This window comes from Strix aluco, chromosome 3 (genome assembly GCF_031877795.1).
Source record: "Strix aluco isolate bStrAlu1 chromosome 3, bStrAlu1.hap1, whole genome shotgun sequence".
In the NCBI taxonomy this organism is placed as follows: domain Eukaryota; kingdom Metazoa; phylum Chordata; class Aves; order Strigiformes; family Strigidae; genus Strix; species Strix aluco.
Genome location: NC_133933.1, coordinates 10,926,754 through 10,935,378, shown reverse-complemented (window position 1 = coordinate 10,935,378; position 8,625 = coordinate 10,926,754).

The following is an 8,625-nucleotide window of genomic DNA, read 5'->3' as shown; positions in this document are numbered from 1 at the left end:
GTACCTGCCTGTGATCTACCCCATCTCCATCCTTCCTGGTTTACTCGCAGCTGAAAACCACCTGCAAGTGGGACTGCTATGTGCCACCGGGCTGGGATGGGCTTGGTTTCGATCAAAGTTTGGATATTTAGTCTAACGTGCCTTGCATTGCAGGAAGCAGGATAGGGAGTGTCCAGGTCGATGCTGCTCAGGCAGGAGACAGCGGCACCAGAAATTTCCTCTGGTCCCACTTTTGCTGGAGCTTTCCTGGGTGCCGAAGCTTGCCGAAGCCGTGGTGGATTTGTCCTGTGGTGAGCAAGGGCTGCTGCTGCAGCTCTGGCACCACGTACGTGACAACTCCAGATGTGCAGCTCCTCCCAAGCTCTGCTGTTTCTTACCAAAGACTCGCAAGCAACAGCCACATGTTGTTGCAACTTTCAGTGGGTTCTTCCTCAGATGTCACCTTTTGCACCACTAAAATGCCCTGCAATTTGTTCATGCAATCATTTCTTGTTTTCTGGGAATTCCTCCAAGTTGCCACCCATTTATGATCTGGTGCTCCCTAAAATATCTGCAAGTGCTGTCGCCTTCAATCACACATTACACAATTGGCAAGCCCTGCACTCGCTCTCTGCCTGGCAAGACGATTCCTCTTAGTGCAATTTTCTTTTGTCTTGGTCCACATATTCCCAGAACTGCTAAATTTTTACAATATTTTTCTAGGCATATCTGTGTTTGAAATAACTAATAGTTTAGGCACACCATGTTTTTCCAAATCCATGCCAAGCAAGCATTGTATTTCATAAAGCTTTGGGCCATGGAGAGCAGCAGATGATGAGGCATACTTATTTTATATTGGTGTTGATTTACTTTCCCATTGTTCAGGTTACTTAGTCTCATTTTATTTTATGCTTCTTTTTTATTATTATTATTTTCCTTTCTTACAGGTCCTTTTTGCAAGTGTAAATATCAGAATTAACATTTGTGCTTTTATCGTGTTTCATGGGAAGGCTTTTGCTGGAGTCCATGACCTCCACATTTTACTGTGCTTTAACATTTTGATAAACTGGTTGATATTTTGAGAGCTTTTCTTTTCTGTACATCAGTTCTTTGCTATCTATCGATAGAATAAATCACTTACATTTTTCTGAGAAGATTTCCTGATTTAGACATTTACTGACCATTTATAGATGCGCAAATGTCTGAGAAGTTTTACCTAATGACTCACGCCTGCCACACATTGCTCGCGGAAATGTTTCCTTCCCCTTCTGAGGAATTTCAACAGTTTATTCATTTATTCCAAATATTTATAAAGAGGCGCTCAGTCTGTGCTGGGGACAGAGGGAGCCTTTTTAAGGCTGTATCTCACGGCGACGGCTGGGCAGGGGGAACGCAGTGGTGCTTCACAGCAACCACTGATGACTTTTTAATGCATTACATTTCATATGGCTTGTGACCAGAGAAATAGATGATGACGCCTCACCTTGGAGCCAGACCTGTTAAAATCTGTCTCAAATTATTCCCAAATCCCAGGGAAGCGGGGCTCAGGGTTCTGTTTAATCCAACATGGAGACCAGAACTACGCTCCTGGACCTCCCTCACCATGTCAGGAGGTAAAGGTGATGCCACAGGGAGACAGGCAGCCATCACCATCGATGCTTTCTCCCCTCAGTGCAACAAAATAAAGCTGTTTCTACCCATCAAGGTCACCCTGGTTTAGCCAAGCCCCACTGAAGCTGTGGATGAGTCCCCCTTTCCTTAAAAGGGATGCACATACACTAACAAAAATGCATGAATCCCATGGGTGATCCCTGAGGCCACCAGAGTCCCCAGGGGACATGATGTGTTAGGTCCCATGAAAGGGTGGCAAGGGGGATGCAGCTACAACCTCACCTGGTGTAAATCCACCTCTGAACTGCCAGTACCACTTGGATAGGACTATTTTGGGATATCACCTGAGCTTCTCCCAGCACAAAATCCATGGGTAGTAGAGGCTGCTGCTACGAAGCTTTTGTCCCAGACATAAGGGGGTTGATCATCCCCATGCTCAAAGCCCCAAATCCTTCCTTTTGGTAGTAGCAAGGCAGATCTTGTAATGCAAGAAATTGCAGGAAGACATGTTTGAAAGCATGTCAGAGGGAGGAGACTGGGGCAGCCAGGGCCTGCCTGCGGCATTTGGCCCCGGGGCATTTTGTAGGTGGCCCTTAGCATTATCACAGCAAACAGGACCCAAGGGGAGGTCCCTGAAATGCAGTGCTGTCAGAGGACATCAGCCAACAGGGAGGTATGAAATATTTCTCCAAAGATGTTTTCTTGTTTCTTATCTCCCCTGAGTGCAGGTGACTTGGAGCTTGCATTTTAATTTACTTAGTGGCTGGCCGCGCTGAAACTCCGGCACTCAGCCATTAGCTTTCGTAATGAGATGGTATTGGAGAATACGTAAAACCAGGTAATTGAACAAATGGCATTTCTGGATGCCAGCAAGAGTCTCAGACCCTTGAGGAGTGATGTTTTACAGGGGTGGATGGGGGGAAAAAACAGCGATCACAGCACAAAACCCAAAGCCATGGTGCTTCTGAGCAGAGTCTGGGAGGAAACATTCATCATTTAGGTTTGATGACATGTAATTTCTCTGCCATATTTCCTGAGCCTTCCGGCCAGTTGGCAGCCCTGGCTGAATACAGCATTACCAGGAAATTATACGATATAGTGCATTTTAGTAATAAGTGGCAATCGTTCTGCCTTGCAAATCAAACCATGTAGAGCATTAGAGTCTTCATGGCATCTCTGTTCTTGGCAGTGAAAGAAGAAAGTAAGCAAAGCCACATAAGGAGGAGACGGCAGGCTCAAGCAGAGAGAGGTGTCCGTTTGATCCCAGCAGCCTGCGAGTGGCTCAGGGCTTTCCCTGTGCTCCCAAAACACAGCAGCTGCCCCCACCACCCTTCACAAAATATCTGGTGGCTTGGTGAGCCCTGGCCTCCTCTAGGCATCCCCTTAAAATAAATTTGCTACTGCAGAACCTCAGGGCAAATCTGCATTTTCCTATGGCTGAGGAACACAGTGCGTAAAGCTAATCCCCTGCTCCAAGATCCTGTGAGGCAACGGCAAGCAGAAGTACAAGGTTAAAAAATGCCTTCAAAAAGCAGCAGCCGGGAACCATAAATACCTTTCAAGCAGTCCTTGGGCACATCAGGAGACAAGCAAGCAAAGCAACTGGAATTTATAAACTTACATAATTAATATTTCTTTGCAGGGAGAACAAACATTCCCATGTTCCAGCTCTCTCAGGGCCTTTGACAATCGGGCTCCTTTCTATAAATAATGTTATGTAAGTTTATACATTTCAATTAGTGCTTGTTCTAGCCTCTCACAGAACAAGGATGTTTTCACTCCAGTTTATTATTTAGGCTGTGGATAGATCATTTTGCCTTGGTGCATCTATAATGTGATTTAAATTAAGATGCTTGCAAGCAGCATAATAATAACGAAATGGTCTCTGGAAAACATTGGCAAGTCCTCAGTAGGAACGAAAGAGAGAAATGAGCTTTACATTTCAGTGTCCGACAAAATGTCTGCACCCTCCTCTGCAGGGCGAGAGAGGGATTTCTCTGTCCGAGGACACAGCCTGCAAAGGGAGAGTGCTCGTACCTGGGCTGTGCCACGGGGCCGCCAGTGACACGGTGTAATGGCCACGGATGGTTTTTCTCCAAAGCAGGAACATCTCCGAGTCAACCTCCAGCCCTGTAACTACAACGTGCTGCAATCAGAGCCAGCAGAAATGCTTAACCCTGACGGCTTAATCCCCAGCCATTGCAAATTAGTACAGCTCCATTAACTTCAGAGGACTATTTACATGGGGGAGGTTAAATATGTACAGGATCAGGCACAAAAACTGCAGTGATTTCATACATGGAGCAGTGGTTTACTAATTTACAAGGCTAGGTCTCATCTGTGCTGCATGCTGGTTTCTGAAGTTTTATTTATTTATAGTGAGCCCATCTATGTCAGAGGGATTTCTCCATCATGCAGCATGAAGAAAACCCTTCATTTACTCTGACTATGTTGCTGATCTCGGTCCCTAATGAAGGAGGTATCTTCCCTCCAGGTCATTTTTTAGAAACCTGTAGGTATGAGGCTGGATATTAAAACTAAGTATGTGGATTATTTAATTTCCCTTTGCCCTGTTTTTTTATTTCTGAAGTTTATCTGCAGATCCTACAATAACAAGAGAAAAGCTTTCTGATCTCCTTCTTTGATATATGTAATTCTGATATGCCAGGGGCCACATCCTGCACCCTGGGTGGTACTGCTGGCCTCTGCTCAGTGCAGTGAGGTCCGGGCAGTAATGAGTGTGCGTAACTCAGCAATGTGGCACAGCAAATGGCCTGTGGCCTCCGAGGTGGCTTTTACGAGCATAAATACACGTAAAAAGGTTACAGGGGAACTGCGGGGCCTGGGGGAAATCAGATGAGCCCTGAGCACCTGCGAGAAGCCATCAGCAGCTGAATGGTGTGAGGCAGGAGCTTCCCAGCTGGGAGTGAGGCCCCTGGGTGCTCTGCAAGCCTGACACCCAACATGCCAGGTGGGTGCCTGCACCCAGGGGCCAGCACAGAGGACACAGGGAGCAGCGGGACCGAAACCAGGGCTTGTAACTGCTGTCCTGGCAGGGTCCCCAGAGAGCTGGCACAGATCTCCCTCTGGATAGGGCCTGACAAGTGCCTTAGAGGGAGCATCAAAACAGTCCAGTTAGGTCCCATCCCAACTCTGCAGCTCTAGGAGAGAGCCGCCACTGCCCCCCTGAGACAGGGCCACTCTCCTCACCCTGGTTTTGGGTGGAGGAGCCCTCAGTGAGGATGGGCAGCCCCTAGCCCTGGTGGCAAAACACCCGCTGTGTCCCGCCGCTGGGCTGCAACCCCCATGGACTGAGCAGGATTTCGCTATGGTGGCGGCTGCGAGCACTCTGCTAAACTGTTGGGAGTGTCTTGAAAAAACTCCCGCGCACAGTGTTGGCTTAGTTTTCTTTGCCACCCAGAAACAGCTAGCTTGGATGTCAGCACCCTTCCAGATACAGGAGTGGTTTTAATTGGAGTCGCCTTACCCGAGCTGGCACTGTGAGAGTCCGAGGGAAATCACGCAGCAGAGCCTTGTCCAGGAGATGCCTGAAGTCAACATGGTTTAAAAAAAATCTAAGTGACATGTGAGGACTGGCGGTTTTCCCACAGCTGGGATTTTGCTGGTGCTTAAAACAGCATCTGCTAAAAAATAAAAGCAAAATGGAAGTGGTTCAGCTGAAATGGGTCCAGTACATTTTTTCGTAAGTGTAAATAGTTTTCTCACCTTTGAAGAGACTCGGCTGCAGTTTCTACTGCCTGGCAGTTTTCAGTTTTGCAGCTCTTCAGGTCTTGCTGCAAAATGCTGTGGGATGCCTTTGAGCTGAGGTAAGGAGAGGTGTAAGGGGCTCACGTTTCCAGGACACAAAAAAGATGTTTTGCACATAGCAGGCGCTTTTTTGTTGTTTGCAAAACAATTGTTGTCAGTTTCTGCTGGTATAGAAATTGAATTTCAAGTGGATTCTTCTCCATCCTCTTGCCTCTATTCTGCACTGCTGTGCCTTCTGTCTGCAAGGAAAAGGAGCCTCCCTCACTGGGAGGAGAACGCTGTTAGTTACTGCAGCCTTTGTCTGAAAAAGGGAGGTATGTCCTTCTAGAGCAGGGAAACAGTGACTTAAACCCAAGCGGTTCAGGTAGTAATGATTCTTGTCAAATGTGAATCAATACAAGCACAATGCAGCTCTGCCCACAGCTTGCAAATGACAGCACACAATGTAGCAGGGGCAAGCCTTTCTGCCATCGCTACCCTGCCCCACTTTGCCTGCAAGAGCAAGCAAGCTGCAATGCTCCAGAAAAAAAGTGCTGATCTGCAGGGCATGAATGGATATGCCAATCTCTTCAATTTGCGTGGTTTTGCCAAAGCTGAACATACCACTCACATCTCCCCGATCTCACCAAGGCACGAAAGCAAGGGGAAGTGCAGCAAAACAGCTCTGTCGTGGTTGCTCTTGCTGCACTGGTTTAGATGTGTGTCGGGGGGAGAAAGCGGGGAAAATGACTTTGTGAGGAGACCACTGAAATGTTGCGTTCACGTCGCTGGCAAACCTTGCTGACAAACCTTGCCTACCCTGGGAGAGGCTCTTTGCTTGGCTGAATTCCAGGCTCAAACATTTGGGTGGGAAAAAACAGGTTCATTCCTGGAGGAACTGAGATGCTCCAGCTCCAATTGCATGTCGTCTTTGCAGTTTTATTTTTTTCTTATCTTCTCTGTTTGAAAATCAGGGTTGCTGCTGAAGTGCTTGCATGCTGCAAGGGCAATCTTTAGGCTCCTGTTATTATTTAAATTTTAACCTCTTATCTTGTGTTCTTATCCTCCTTGATCACGGCACACTCAGGTTAGTCCCATGCTTTCCATGTGTCCTCTAGCCACACCAGTCTGTCCACAAAAATCAGATAGACCTGTGTCCTGGATAAGCTTTGGTTCATCACAGAAAATTAATTCCAGCTGCACTGGCCTTATGGGAACGTCTGGCCTGGGAGAACTAGGTGAGCATCTACAAGAGGGAGGTTGAGAAGTGTTTCAGTACATGTGTGCCTGCAGCCAGCAGCATTTTTGGACCAGGTGGCAGGTGCACGCTTTGGAACAAGGACCGTGGTGCTAGGAGATGTCATTAGTATTACAGGATGCAGTGTGAGGGGTCTGGGCTGAGCCCTTCCATAATGTAAACGACTACAAGCCATGCTGGACTTACAGGTTCTCCCTGTGGAAAGGAGCTAGTCGGTGTTTCTGATGAGATGGGTGCTGGTGCCCCGCAGCGAGCTGCTGCAGGGGAGGAGGCACTGAACGTGTTCACAAGGGTGGCTGAAAGCAGGTACCTGGGAATCCCGGGCAAGATTCAAGGGAAAATCCTGTGTCTGACGCTTTCTGGTAGCTGGGGGAGGATGTGTCTGCAGCTGCTGTCATGAGCCCAGGAGATGTGGCAGGACAGGACACGCTGCAACGTGGATCCCCTGGGAGAGCAGCCCACAGCCGGGCCCCATCTCACTGCAACCTGGCTGCGTCTGACTTCTCTCGCGCTTGCATTGCTGCTGTGAAACAGGAAGAGCAAGATAACCTTGAAGATTTTATAACCTGGGACTTGTTTCTACTTCTGCTCTGCTCCTGGCAGTGTGCCAATTATTAATTAACAGCCAAATGCTAGAGAAAAGGCCAATGTACATAGCTCATTTCCATAGCTGTAAACCAGTAGCCCCCCCCAGTCAGATTTTATTCCAGTGAACCCAATTGCTATGACAGCAATGAATAAATAGCCTGAAAAAATTAGAAATTATTTTGAACTTGATAAAAAAATGAGAGTTGAATCCTTTTAAAACACTCTCTTTTCTGGCTGTTGTACATATCACACTACATATGGAAAAACTCAAGCAACAAGAATTCGTGACACCAAGTGACACAACACCAATGCCCTGAGTGCATAACTGCCCTGTAACCAGCCCCTGAGAAACGTTTGATGCTCTGCAACTCACTGGCCAAGGGCTGTACAGTGGGTCAAATAATTTGCATCATGATGCTGAGTGGAAGTGGTATTTTTGAATATGTAGGCAAAAATGTTATTCCAGATTCAGACCAAGTTAAAGTGTGTATGTACCACTGACAACAGCTGCAATCAAAAGCATTTGCTCTCTTTCTTAAGAAAAAAAAGCAACAATTCACTACTGTGCCTGTAACAAAGCTCAGCTTTATAGACCTGAAACATGAAAATCCTACTTCCTTTCAAATTAAGCAAACTGCAGAACAACTTTAACATCAAATTTTTCAGGGCTTCCTTAGTTTCACCCAAGCAAAACCAGCCATCCAGGAGCAGTTGTACATCTGTGTTTAGAGGTGGGCCCCCATGTCCCGCTTCACCCTACTGTGCATGCTGAAGGTGGCCCAGGGACTGTACTGCCTGACAGTCACACTGGCTGCTCCATCATCAGTGCTTTAAAAAGTATATTTTAAAGCTCCTTCCTCTGACACCCACTACCTGTTTCAACAGCTGGATACCAAATCCTCTTTCCCAGCAGGCCCTGTCAAAGCAACAACATCAACAACAACAACAAAAGCTTGGGAACAGCATGTCTGGGTGCTGTTAGGAAGCAGTTCCCATTAATTAATGTATAAAATTATATCAGGTCATGAAATGGGATGTCGGGGCATCAGGTGGATTCGCATCCTCGCTTGACAGCGTTGTTTTCTTCCGTCTTGGTGGCTGTAAGCAACAGGGCCTGCTGAAAAGGGAGAAAGAGATAGAAATAAAATAAAATACATACAAATCTGAGAGTGACTGAGGTTCTTCTAGACAAGATGGGGAACTGACATGGGCTTAATGTGGTGCTACACTAGCCAGTGCGGGCAGAGAGAAATGTAGAAAGGAGTTTGGTTTAAATAGGTGGGCTGTCTTCAATGAGGGCTTCCCCGCTACCTCGCTTTGCAAAGGAGTTGGTTAGGTGTGTTAGCCAGCGTGTTCACCTTGTTCCTTAAACCACAGTGGGGACAGGGACGTACCGGGAGGCATGCTGACCATCACACACCCCCCCCACCCCCCCCCACCCC